Below are 14,362 nucleotides of genomic sequence, written 5' to 3' on the forward strand. Positions count from 1 at the left end.
TCTTATCTAGAAAATTTTTTAAAGATTGTGACTCATCTTCTTTATGATAACATGCCATTGGGAGCCAGCCATGTTAGGAATTTTATTTTATTTTACTTTTTAATGTTAATTTAATTTTGAGAAGGGGGAAGGGCAGAGAGAGAGGGAGAGAGAGGATCTGAAGTGGACTCTGCACCGACAGCAGAGAGCCCCATGTGGGGATCAAACTCACAAACCATGAGATCATGACCTGAGCCAAAGTCAGATGCTTAACCGGCTGAGCCACCCAGGCACCCCAGGGATTTTAAAATATGAAAGTAATATGAAATAAATTGTAAAGAAAGAAAGATCGTCCTTTGTGACTCTAGAACATATCTGTTGTAAGCAAACCTGGAAACACATCCCTCTATTCATTCTCCACTCAGAGTTCTTAGTTATCTATTCTCACATTGTATGCTACACATTAGAGAAATAAACTAATAGTCCCCTTCAAAAAAAGTAAAATGAATGTGATTAAATACCATTAACAATGTACAGAAGTTGAGAATAGACCTAACCTTTCTGTGCTACCCAAGGAGGTGTCCATACGGCATTGTTCTTCATCCCCTGGTTAACTCAAAGGGAAACTTTCACAATGAAGGAGGAGGATGTCCTTAAATTACTTGTAGCAGGAACCCACTTAGGTGGCAACAACCTTGACTTCCAAATGGAACAGCACATCTACAAAAGGAAAAGTGATGGTGCCTGCATCATAAATCTGAAGAGAACCTGGGAAAGGCTTCTCTTGGTAGCTCATGCCACTATTGCCAATGAAAACCTGCCTGATGTCAGTGTCATATTATCCAGGAATACTGGCCAGCAAGCTGTGCTGAAGTTTGCTGCTACTACTGGAGCCACTCCAATTGCTGGCTGCTTCATTTCTGGAACCTACACTAACCATATCCAGGCAGCTTTCTGGAAGCTGAGACTTCTGGTGGTTACTGATCCCAAGGCTGACCACCAGCCTCTCACAGAGGTGTCTTATGTTAACCTGCCTACCATCGCTCTGTGTAACACAGACTCTCATCTGTACTCTGTGGACATTGCCATCACTTGCAACAGTAAGGGAGCTCACTTAGTGGGTCTGTCTGATGTGGATGCTAGCCTGGGAAGTTCAGCGCATGCATGGCACTATTGCCCGTGAACACCCAAGGGAGGTCATGCCTGATCTCTACTTCTACAGACATCCTGAAGAGATTGAAAAGGAAGAGCAGGCCACTGCTGGAAAGGCTGTGATCAAAGAGGAATTTCAGGATGAATGTACTGCTCCAGCTCCTGAGTTCACGGCCACTCAACCTTAAGTCCCAGACTGGTCTGAAGGCATCCAGGTGCCCTCTGTGCCTATTCAGCAGTTCCCTACTGAAGACAGGAGTGCTCAGCCTGCCACTGATGAGTGGTCTGCAACTCCCACTCCTCTAGCCACTAGCCACTGAATGGGCAGGAACAACCACTGAGTGGTCTTAAGCTGCTCTTCCACAAAGGCATACAAAATGGAAAGAAGGTTGATGGAAAATAAACTGTTAAAAAAAAAATGGGGGTGACTGGGTGGCTCAGTGGGTTGAGAGTCCGACTTCGGCTCAGGTCATGATCTCACAGCTCATGAGTTCGAGCCCCGCATCGGGCTGTGTGCTGACAGGTCAGAGCCTGGAGCCTGTTTCTGATTCTGTGTCTCCCTCTCTCTCTGCCCCTAACCCACTAGCATTCTATCTCCGCCTCTCTCAAAAATAATAAACATTAAAAATTTTTAAAACATGGACCTGAATTTCATTTTAGACTCTATCAAATCTTCAAATTTTGAAATTAGAATTGTAAAGAAAACATTTTCCTCTACTTAGAACAAATTGGACAGTTTACATATAAATATTGTAGAGTCCTGAGAAATAAGCATTATTAGTCTAAAATGTTTCTATTGATGTCTCAAATTTAAGCAATAGGAATAAGATTGGAGCTGAACCCATAGCCAATTGAGCTTCAGGGTTGCTATCTTTCAGCCTCACACTATTTTTCAGCGATATATACATCTTTCAAAATATTTAAGTTTGTGTTAAGAATATTCTAAGACCTAGGGGCGCCTGGGTGGCTCAGTCGGCTGGGCATCCAACTTCGGCTCAGGTCATGATCTCACGGTTCATGGGTTTGAGCCCCACATCAGGTTCTGTGCTGACAGCTCAGAGTGTGGAGCCTGTTTCAGATTCTGTGTATCCCTCTCTCTCTGCCCTCCCCCACTCGTGCTCTGTCTCTCTCTGTCTCAAGAATAAATAAGTATTTTAAAAATGTTTAAAAAGAATATGGGCTATAACATTATTAAAAAAAGAATATTCTAAGACCTATACCTATTATTAATGAAGCAATGTTTTATTCTTTTATACAAGAAAATAACATTAAATGAGATACTTTATGGAAATCTCTCCAAATAAGTGGTCAAGTCATTGCTGTTATTGATTCCTTGTGAGGAAACATAATTGCAGAGATATAGATTTTTTTAACTATAATATTTAATCTTTTGGAAGGAAACCTAATGCTCATGACAGATCAACACCCAGAATATCCATGGGCAAGTTAATTGCTCAGTTGATGACAGGATTGATTAGGCAGAAAAACAATTTCTATGAAGCATAAAATTTGGGAAATGAACTGTTTAATTTAATGAGCAGAATTACTGTTTAAATCATTCATGGCTGATTCTATTATTAGTTCTACAAGTATTAAGGTGAACATCAACTCTTATCATTTATGATACCACAGACTATTAGTGTTAGATCTTTCCTGGAAAGTCTTGTTGAAGTATTTTCATACAACTATACTATGGAGAAGACATGAAATACTAAAAATAACACTAATGAGATTAATATACAATCACTCTTCTGAAAGAGCATTCCAATCAATCTTTAGAATGGAAGAACAAGTACTACTAAACTCATTATGCTTATGGAAAATTATGAGGCAGTGAATTTAAGCAGCTTGTTCAAGGTCACAAAATAAAATAATTTCTGACATACAAATAGGATTCCATCCTTCAAAGCCCAGCCCAGAGCCTTGTCTACTTAATCTGCACCCTCGGTAATATATAACTGTAACCATTAACTATTTTCACTATTTATAACTGCTGTTCTCTCAAAGGAGATTCTCTTTATGCTATTATGTTACATCTATAATATCCTTAAGTAGAACAGAAATATATTCTGTTTAAATTGGAGGATATTTCCCTTTTTCTCAGCTTAGTCAGTCTTATCTCAAATAGGAAATGAACTATATGATATCACAATCTTGTATGTATAAAAGTAAATAGTGCCACTTTTTAAATAAACCAATAGTTGATTTTTTTGTAAATACTAGTTGTATATTGCTAAGGTGAAATATGATATTAAACTCTAATACTTCTTAGTATGTCAGGGTTTTTTTCTGTTATTCTGGTTTCATTGTAATATCTGATCTTCTATAAATTTGAGATAAAATCAAGTTTTCTCTTTTCTCAAATATTTCTCATTTTGAGACTAAAAAAAAAAACACCTCAGGATGTGCACTGTTAAAATATAACAGGCATTATTTGCCTATTCATAGAAGGACAATAGTCAAGCTTCATAGAAAAATTTACCAGGAAACTGCTTTTTATATCTAAGTTATAGACTGAAATGTAAAATTATAAATAATATTTCTGTGCATCTCATTATACTGAAACATCAATAAAGACCATAATTAGTCTTAAGTTTTATGTGGAGAAAAGTTAACCCCTTTACTAGGCCTTGTTTGCTATAAGACAAGAATACACTCTGACTTATCTCAGGGCAGTCTTATACTCTCTGGGTTTTTTTCTGCTTTTTAGCTAGGGCTATTTCTGGTTACAAAGTTCATTAAAGGATAGATAATACTTCTTTACTATTCAACCATGACTCTATTTTTGTTCAGTCACGTTTAAGAATCTTTTCCTTTAGTAGCCCACATATGCACATTCAAATCTTACAGTTTAGGAATGTTTTTTATCAAAAATATTTTTTATCTGGGGCTGCTGGGTGGCTCAGTCAGTTAAGTGACCAACTTCGGCTCAGGTCATGATCTCACGGTTCGTGAGTTCAAGCCCCATGTTGGGCTCTGTGCTGACAACTCAGAGCCTGGAGCCTGCTTCAGATTCCGTGTCTCCCTCTCTCTCTGTCCCTCCTCTGCTCGAACTCTGTCTCTATCTCTCAAAAATAAAGAAACATTAACAAATTGTAAATGTATTTTTATCAAAAAGTAAAGTTTGGAAAGGTGTGCAGCACAAGAAATATTGAAATATAAGAGCATACATAACAATGAAAAGCAACTGATCTCTCATATCATTTTGGAATGATCAATGCATAATTACTTTGGAAAACTGTCTATTAACACCAATAAACACTGACATATGCATTCTCTGTGTGCATTACATATGTGTAGCAAAAGACATCTACAAGAATGTTAATTGGAAAATTTTCTCCAATGATTTCAAAATGTAAACTACCCAAATGTTCCTCACTGGTAAAATTAATAATTAAAATGTGGCTTATTCACATATTCATTCATTGGAATACTGTACAATGACAAAAACAAATTGTTACAACAAATAAAACATAAACGAATCTCACAAACATAATTTTAAGTAAAAGAAACCAGACATCAAAGTGAACATTTGGTATAATTGCACTTAAGTTTAAGATTAATCTTATGATGGTAGAAATCAAATTAATCTACATGGTCTGTATGTTGACCTGAGTGGGGATTACATAGCTTTGGTCATTTTGAAACACATTACTTGAACTCTAAACTGTCTTTTACATGTCATACTTCAGTACAATTGTGGTCCCCTCTAAAATGCAGTAATTCAACTTGGCCATCTAATTTTGTTTGGGGTTTAAATTTGTTCTTGTTTTAATTTTTTTTTTCAGAGTGAGAAAAAGGAACAATGTCAAACAATATTAGATAGAATGAAATTCTCTGTTTTGTTAATTGGTTGAAGAAGATTTCAAATACAGTCTACGGACTTGAAATGCTGAATTGGTGCATCACTTTGGTCAAGGGCAAAACATGTTAACAACAACATCTTTCAATGGAGCAATAAAAAGCTACTGATGATGGGAATTTGAAGGGTTCAGATCTGAGTGGTTTTAAGCTCTGTAGTCAACCAAATGATACTGGATTGAGTCTAACATAAACACTAATAGAAAAAAAAAAGGAAATTCACATCACTTAATATATCTTTTATCTGGTCTGGTTTTTTAGTGAGAGCTTCCTGAAGGTAAAAACTTCACTAAAACCCATTGGTAATGACAGTTTGAATGCCACCAATAATGGCTGCCTAAGAATACCAGGGAAATAAAAGTATTACTCAACTGCAGAACACAAGAAAACATACCTCTGCAGCTTGTGACATATCAAGTGCATTGTTAAGGCCTAATTCTGGTTCCAGTAGTTCACCTGTTCTACTTTCATTATCTTTGCTTTCCTATCTGGGGAAGTCCTGTTCTTTGATAACACATGTCATGTTTTATTACCTTTCATTCACTATTCTTAGGTTGTGAATGAACTTCAACTTCAATTCGAGGTGTCCCCTTAACCTATAAAATTATATGTTGTGATGTCACAACATCATCCTTAAAAGTTCTGATAAACAATCTAGTAAATTAATTTTGTGGAATTCCCACTGCTTTGTTTTCTTACTTCCTTTTTCTCAGCCTTTCTGGAAAGGGCTGCTAATGCAGTGAGCCTTGTTTTTGTTGTTGTAAAAGCATATTAAAATTCTAAGTAACAGAAAACCTATATAATTAGTATCTAAGGTAATATCAACTGTGTATCTGGACAGTGAAAAATTTTAAGTAACTCCATCCTACAGAATCCATTTACGTAATCCGTTGGCACTCTAATTCCCTAGAGGGGCAGAAGTGACCTCAGTGAGAACTTACTCCTCTTTATAGTCTCTCATCTTTCCTAGGACTCTTGATAAAAATCAGAATATCAGGACTTTTTTTTGCCTCAATACTTGAGGAATCATTATTTTCCATTTTCTCCCCTTCTAGCAATGGTGCTATGTCTTTGGCTGGTTTTCTTTACTTACATATATCCAGGAAAATAAAGATTACAAACAACTACTCATCTATCCTATTTCTGACCAGGGCACCATCCTCACTCGCATTATCTTTTTCAAGAGAAAAAGTCATTTTTTTAAATCCTTGTCCATAATTCTTTCTGTATCTCTTTCTTTTCTCTTGTGTATGGGAAGACAAAGAATCCCTTTCATCCTTATTGAAACCTTCAATGCTCTCCCTGTTCCTCAGCCCTCCACTTCTTTCCTTAGTACTTCACTGTAGAAAAGATGCCATGTTATTTATTAGAGAAGTACCATTAGCCGTATGTCACAATTCAGGTTTTACTTATGCTCAAGATGTGTCATGATCTGATGATTAAAAGCCACCAGTGGTAAATAAATTTTGACAAAAATATATTTCATCACCAAATGAATACGGTAGAATTATACTCAGAATGCATAGAGTAAGACATCTTTTTTTAATATTTAACCCTAATATCAATTAAAATTATTTGTTATTAGGACAAATATTAATGAAGGAGGAAGATAGAATAACAAATAACATTCTTTTCTATTCAAAGTGGAAAATGGGTGAACAGCATTTTCTCTTCTAAAAATGATATAGCTTATGGAATTGTTACCTTTATTGAGCTAAAAATGTATCATTCCTGTTTTATATCCTATAATAAATTGATTTATAGAACTTACATATTTATACATTTTATTGATGTTAATTATATAAATTATACATGTAAATTATACATGTAAATGCCATTCAGTGCCTTAAAAACTACTATCATGCCAATACCTTAATAGTTTGGACCCTAACGTGTCACTAGCAGCCCATAATTAAAGACACAATGGGTTTTCAAATGGTAATAATGCAACAGCAATGCTCCTTTTTTGACAAAAAATGTCAGCTTCCTAGGTTTCAGGTATCATAATTTCAGCAAGAGGCCTTCAAGCATCACTCAGACTCAGATACTTGTCTGTGTCTGTGCAAGACTCTAAATTAGGAGGCAGTGATGAGAAAAGCAGAAAGAATGGATTTAGAAGGAAGCAGCAGTTCCCAGGAAATATCCAGTTTCCAGGAAAAGCAGTGACAATGGAGTAACCTATGGTTTTAGTCTCCCTTGGTGGCACTGGTTTCCTCAGTGGACTGGTGTCGTGGCATGACTTTTGCATCCCTATACTATTGCCCCTCCTCTGAACTTTCTCTTCAATATCTATATCATTTGAGTGATTTTCTAAATGTCCTATTAATAAATTCCTTTTTTACTTAACTAAGAAAGAATGCATTTTAATCCTTTGCAAATAAAAATGCTTAGTTGTCAATCACAGCCCTCATATGTCCATGGCTGATTAGTCTAAGCCTGAAATGAATGCCTCAGAGCAGTAGAAAATAGTTATTCTGAAAGCCCAAAAATTAATCACGACAAAATTAAAACTCTCAGCATCTATGTGCTCAAATTAATCTATGTGTAAGCTGTACTACTTACGGATATTTCTACTAAACCATTTTCAAATCTATTTTAACAAGCTGGAAATATACTCTACCGATAAAACCCATGAGGGTAAAAATAGGAAAAAAAAAGTATTGAGACAAAGACACAAATTCTATTATTCTTGACCTGAAATGAGATCTCATATCCCTTGACAACTAGCCTAGTGTTTTCCTACTAAAGTGCACTGCCTCCCAGCTATTTTAGGGGAGAAAAGTGTTCTACCGAAATTACTGGTCTGGTTAATACTTTGGGAAGTGATCTCTGATCTCTTTTTCTGAAATCATAGGTATTTCTAAGTCTTTAGGGAGAAGACTTGAAATACTGAGCACTGTCTTAAAGAATAGACTTTTTTCCTGTGTAAAAGCTACCGCATTAAAAAGAATATGAGAGATGAGGGATTCAAAGGAGGGAGGGCAACTACAAAAGATAGGTCCACATTGGCCATGAATTATTAAAGGTGCTCAGGTGAGAGGTATTACCTTATGGGCTTTGATGGGGTTTATATTTGTTTTATGCTTTGGTTTTGTTTTTAATTCTTTATATAGTTCTCTACTTTAGGAGCTAAAAATTTTGCAAAAAAAAATCTTTTAATTTACCCACCCATAATATTGAAATATTTAGTGGAGTGTTTAAATATAGAACAACCCATATTTAAGACCCTAACAATCACATAGAGCAAAGTGAAATAAATTTATACCTGTAAAATCTATACCTTGAATGTGTCTTGGGAACTTATTAAACAATAGAAATATACTTTATTAGTCCCTACCACATTCCTCTACAATAATTTAAATTATAAAACTGAATAGCTGGACTCTTCTTTCAAGAGCTGTGTTGTCTTTTTTAAGACATTTACTAAAAAAGATTTATGTTCCTTAATAAACATCAATAACCCAAAACAAGCACTTAAAATCATTTGCCTGTTGATTTCCACCATTTCCCAAAGTGCTGAAAAATTAATAAAAGATTTTTTAATGTTACTTTTTCAGGATTTCAAAAAGAAGAAAAAATATTAATTTGAATATATAATATCAAAATTACATAGTCATTTTAGAAAGACAGAAATCCAAATAAATTGGTCTAGGTCTTTCCACCAAAAGCAAAGTGGGATATTTAGACAACGTTTTATAAAGGGGCCCAGAAAAGTGTATTGAAGCATTTGTTTTCTTCCATAACGCAACTGACAATTAAATAAGAGTACTTCATTGAAGGTGATTTTCTAAATAAATAAAGAAAACATGCCTTACATATAATTTCATAATGCATTATCTATATGTAAGTATATGTTTTTTGCTACCTTTTTTTTTAGTAAGCAGAACTTTCTATTCCTTGAGCTTGTTGGAAATTAAATTTGTGATTTGATTTGATGGTAAACCCTGAAAACACATTTTCTTTTTTTGATACGCACTATTCAGAGAAGCCATGTTAGTAATACATAAGGAGTAGGTAAGATAGTGTGTTAACAGAGGGTACTTGCCATTTTTCTGCTTTTCTTGTTTGTTTGTTTTTTTTTTTTACATGAACATCTGGGTTTTCCTTTTTCAAGCTTTGCCTTCTGTAGAGGGTGAGAATAGGACCATCTTAGAATCCTGTTGTTAAGGAACAAGATTAAATGTGGTAGTTACAATTTGAGGAAGAAAGATTTGGGATGTGTGGCATAAGTCTGTGAGCCATTTTGTTGCAATGTTCAAGAGTGATTTTTTTTTTTTAATGAATTTGACTTGGTCTCTGTTTACCTTTATAGTTTCCTGACTAAACATTACACACACACACACACACACACACACACACACACACGAACATAGACGCACACACACACGCAAATGCACACATATGCACACATACACACGTGTGCACACACACACACACACAGTATGCTACAGCACATAAAGTTGTATTCAGTTCCTCTAACATCTAATGTTTTCTCTTACTTCCAGGCATTCAGGCATGTTATTTCCTGTGTTTATGTGTTTTTATGACTTATTCCATCTGGCTAATTTCAATTCATACTTTAGGCTTCAACTTAGATGTAATTTCCACTAGGAAGTTTTCATAACTTCCAAGATTTCCCCAACCCCCATCCCAGTAGTTACAGTTAAATGTTTTTTCTATCTGCTCCCATTCCCTGTATTATCTATATCAGGTGCATTTATTGACAACATTAAACTTACCCCTGTACATATTTGTATCTCTATCTAAATTGTAATTGCTCAAGAACTGTGGAGGTCATATTTGCTCAATCTTTTCAGTATGTAGCATGCTTTGTGTATAGAATATCTTTAATAAATTATTGCTAAGGTCAGTCTTTAAAGTGGTCCTTATATCTGTGGTCAAAATAGATCATAGTGGATGACAATTACTGAAGTGTCACTCCTGAACTAGGAAAAATGAAAGGAACAATGCATAGTATTTATTGTGTTTTAGGAGAAGTACACTTAGGATAAAGCCGAGTACAAGACAAGTTATGAATCCAAAGGTTTGAGTAAGAAGATGATCCTGTTGTTCTGCATTCACATAGTGCTATGAATTAGAAAGTTAAGGGGCACCTGGGTGGCTCAGTCAGTTGAGGGTCCAACTTCGGCTCAGGTCATGATCTTATGGATCCTGGGTTTGAACCCCAAATCAGGCTCAGTGCTGACAGCTCAGAGCCTGGAGCCTGCTTCAGATTCTGTGTCTCCCACTCTCTCTGTGCCCCTCCCCCACTCATGCTCTGTCTCTGCCTCTCAAAAATAAAGAAATGTAATAAAAAAAATTTTAAAAAAAAAGGAAAGTCAAAATTGTCGTGGATTTCAGCCTTTAGATTCCAAGATAATCTGAGACCTGAAGATATATTTCAGATTTGAGAAGGAAATGTTAATAAAGTAGCATTAGTTGAGTACCAAACTTTCAATAAGATGAGCATTTACTCATTCATACAATTTAATAACCTCATTGCAACCAGAAGAAGGCTCCATGAAGAAAGAAACTCACCAGAAGCCTGATAATTCCACAATTCAAATTGAATTCATCTAAATCAATAATATTGATTTCATTTTATTCCTAAGGCAACATAATGATATGAATGTGTCATGGTAGACCATATGTATAGAGATACAATTAATAGACTCTTAATTATCTTAATAGTTATTTTCCTTAAATATTTCTACTCTTTCTTATGTGTTCCTTATAGTTGACCAATTAATTGTTATCCTCCACTGTTTGCCCCAAACTTCCAACAACACTGAAACCAGTTCAGCTATTTATGAGAAGTAATGAAACTTGACAAACATTGCTTATCAAGCATTTACCCTCTGAAGAAAGACTACCTGTTTCTTCTTCCATTTAAAATTTCTATCAGGTTCTCACTTTCAAATCTAGCCTCTAGGTTTAAACTACTATTAATATTTTTATAAATGATCAATGCCAGTGTGACCTTATGAGAAAAAGCAGACATCTTGAAATAAAGAAACCTATGTTATAGAGACAACACTTCCTCTAATAATTGTTTACTTCCTCATGTCCTTCTCAGTGCTGATTTTTTTTTAATCATTCACCTGATAGAATCAGTTTCTCTCTCTCTGTATATCTTCTTCCTTTGTCTTTCACTTTTTGTGCCTAATTAATATAGAATATGATTGAGCTGACACCAGTGCCTTATTCTTTTCAAAGACATCTCAGACAGTCACAACCACAATAGTTGAGACATTTTAAAATTTATCAATATTAATTTAAACAAATGGTTGAAGATGTATTTCTCTGATACTAGGACATGGTCATCTCACCTAATAAAAATATTCAAAAGTCTCTAAGACACAGAAGGGAAAACCTTATATAGCTGTCTTGGTCTTCCTTGATTCTTGGAAATCAATGATTCTTGGATTCTTGGAAAGGTATGATCTGGGGAAATGAAAATCTTAAAAACAACAACAACAACAATTTAAGTGACTGAACTTACATTCGCATAGTGAGCTTTATATCTTTCTATGCTTATTACAGTCTGCAAACTGATGATTCTTACTCACCAATGGAAACCTCTCCCTTTTTCATAGAAAGCTTTTGATGGCAGTTATTCAATAACTTTACTGAAGATTCAGGCATTAAAGAAAAGTATCACATACAATTAATTTATGTCTCTATATAAAGCAAATCTCCTATAAACAGTATGTTTGAAAAAACAACAACTCTATTCTGCCAATCTCTGTCTTGAAGAGTTTAAATCATTTTATTTACTGTAATTTCTGATGAGGACTTAGTTCTGTCATTTTGCTGCATTTTCTATATATTTTATGTCTTTTTTTTTGTTCATTTCCTCCACTTCTGCCTTGTTTTGTGTTAAATAATTTTAATATACCATTTTAATTCCCTTATTTATTTTATTATGTATTTTTGAGATTTGCTGTGTCATCTCCCTGGGAAATACAATTACCATCTTAATTTATGATAATCAAGTTAGGATTAATAATTCAATAGTATATAAAATCTTTGCTCTTGTATAGCTCCATACCCTACCTTCCTTTATGCTGTTATGTTCACAAATTACACCTTTATTCATTGTGTGTCCATCAATATAGATTTGTAATTATTGCTTCATGAAGTTGTCTTTAAATCAGATTGGAAAAAAATTTACACATAAAAAATAAATTATATTTTATATTTATTATCTATTTACTGTTTTACCTTTACTGGTGTTCTTTGTTTCTTCATGTAGATTCAGGGTACTGTCTAGTATATTTTTATTTCATCCCGAAGGACTGCTTTTATTGTTTCTTTTACGGCAGGTATGATAGCAGTGAACTCTCAGTTTTTGCTTATTTATAAATGTCTTGATAGCTCCTTCATTTAAAAATATATATATTTAGAGAGAGAGAGAAGAAGAACGAGCATGAGTGAGGGAGGCGCAGAGAGAGGGAGAGAGAGAAAGAGAGAGAGTCTCAAGCAGGCTCTACACTGTCAGCACAGCGCAGAGCCTGACGTGAGGCTCAGTCTCACCAACCGTGAGATCATGACCTGAGCCGAAATCAAGAGTTGGATTCTAACCCATTGAACCACTCCAGCACCACATCTTCATTTTTGAGGGAGAGTTCTGCCAGATATAGAATCCTTTGTTGTTAATCTTTTTCTTTCATCACTCGGGTTATTCCATGACCTTAGTCCTCCAGATGATCAGAGGTTTTTCATGACAATCAGCTGTTAATGTTATTCAGGATGATTTGCATGTGTGAGGTGAGGAGTCACTTATCTCTACTTTCAAGGTTCTCTCTGTCTTTAGTTTTTGACCATTTGATTATGATGTGTCTAAGTGTTGATCTCTTTGGAGTTGTCTTGTTCAAGCATCTGGATGTATAGATGATTGTAATTTGTGAAGTTTTAAGCATTGCTTCTTAAAATATTCGTTCCTTTTCTCTTTCTTCTCTCTACTTAAATCTCCTCTTATGCATATGATAAGACATTTGATGGTGTTTCACAAATCTATGAGGTTTTTTTCTTTTTTTCTTTATTCCTTTTTCCATTCTCCTCAAATTGGATAATCACAACTGACTGTTTTCAAGTTCACTGATATTTCTGTCTGTTTCAACCATTTCTGTGCTTCTCTAGTTAATATTTCATTATAGTTGTTATAATTTTCAGCTCCAGAATTTCTATTTTTATAGTTTATATCTCTTTGTTGATATTCTCTATTTGATAAGACATCATTTCTACACTTTCTCACTTCTTTAAACATATTTAAAATAGCTCATTTAAAGTTCTTGTTTAGTAAATCCAATTTGTGGGTTTCCACAAAGACAATTTCAATTGATTCCCTTTTTCCTCATGTACATGGGCCATACTGTATTGTTTCTTTGAATGCCTTATACAACTTTTTGAGGGACAAAATAAAGTAGTATTGGATTATAAAATAAATGTACATGAATATACATGACTATATACTGACATTTATAGCTTAAATCCTTATAGTAAAAGAAGAATTTCAGGGGCACCTGGGTGGCTCAGTCAGTTAAGTGTCTGACGTTTGATTTTGGCTCAGGTCATGATCTCGTGGTTCATGAGTTCAAGCTCTGCATCGGGCTCTGTGCTGACAGTGCAGAGCCTTCTTGGGATTTTTTCTCTCCCCGTCTCTCTGCCCCTCCCCAACTTGTGTGCACTTCCCTCCCCGTCAAAATAAATAAATAAACTTTAAAAAAAGAAGAATTTCTAATTAATAAGCTAGTTTTTCACTCTTAGAAATTAGAACGTGAAGAGCAAACTGAACCCAAGATAAGCAGAGAAAAGGAAATTATATGTATTAGAGATAAAATAACTGAAAAAAGTATAGAAAAATAGAGAAGATTAATAAAATTAAAGTTGAATTTATAGTTCCATTTTAGAAGATTTGACATCTTAGTATCCTGTGCAATCCATAAACTGATTAAATACTTCCATTTGCTTAGGTGTTCTATGACTCATATTTGTCCTGTAGTGTTTAGCATCTTAAACTGTACACATTTTGTTGGATTTGTACCTAGGTATTTTGTGTCTTTTAGGGATAGAGTAAATCATGTTTTAATTTTTTTAATTACAAATTTTTCGCTACTAATGTAAAAGTTACTTTTGTACATTAACCTTGTACCCTACTAACTTGATAAACTTATTAATTGTAGTAATGCTATTATATATTTTTTGAGATTTTTCTCTGTACAACACACTGTCATGATAAATAGAGATGGTTTTAATTTGACTTTGTCTTGATATTGTCATGGGAACAAAGCACTTTCAATCTTTTCACCGTACATGAGAGTGGAATCTTATTTGCTTTTGGTAATGCTATTTATTTTTTAGGTTTATT

The 14,362-nt window shown here is 34.5% G+C and overlaps 1 pseudogene; it reads left to right on the forward strand.

Moving 5' to 3' along the window:
• Positions 1 to 538: 538 nt before the first annotated feature.
• On the forward strand, positions 539 to 1,482 carry LOC122474653 (annotated as a pseudogene).
• Positions 1,483 to 14,362: the final 12,880 nt, after the last annotated feature.

This window comes from Prionailurus bengalensis, chromosome D4 (genome assembly GCF_016509475.1).
Source record: "Prionailurus bengalensis isolate Pbe53 chromosome D4, Fcat_Pben_1.1_paternal_pri, whole genome shotgun sequence".
NCBI lineage: Eukaryota > Metazoa > Chordata > Mammalia > Carnivora > Felidae > Prionailurus > Prionailurus bengalensis.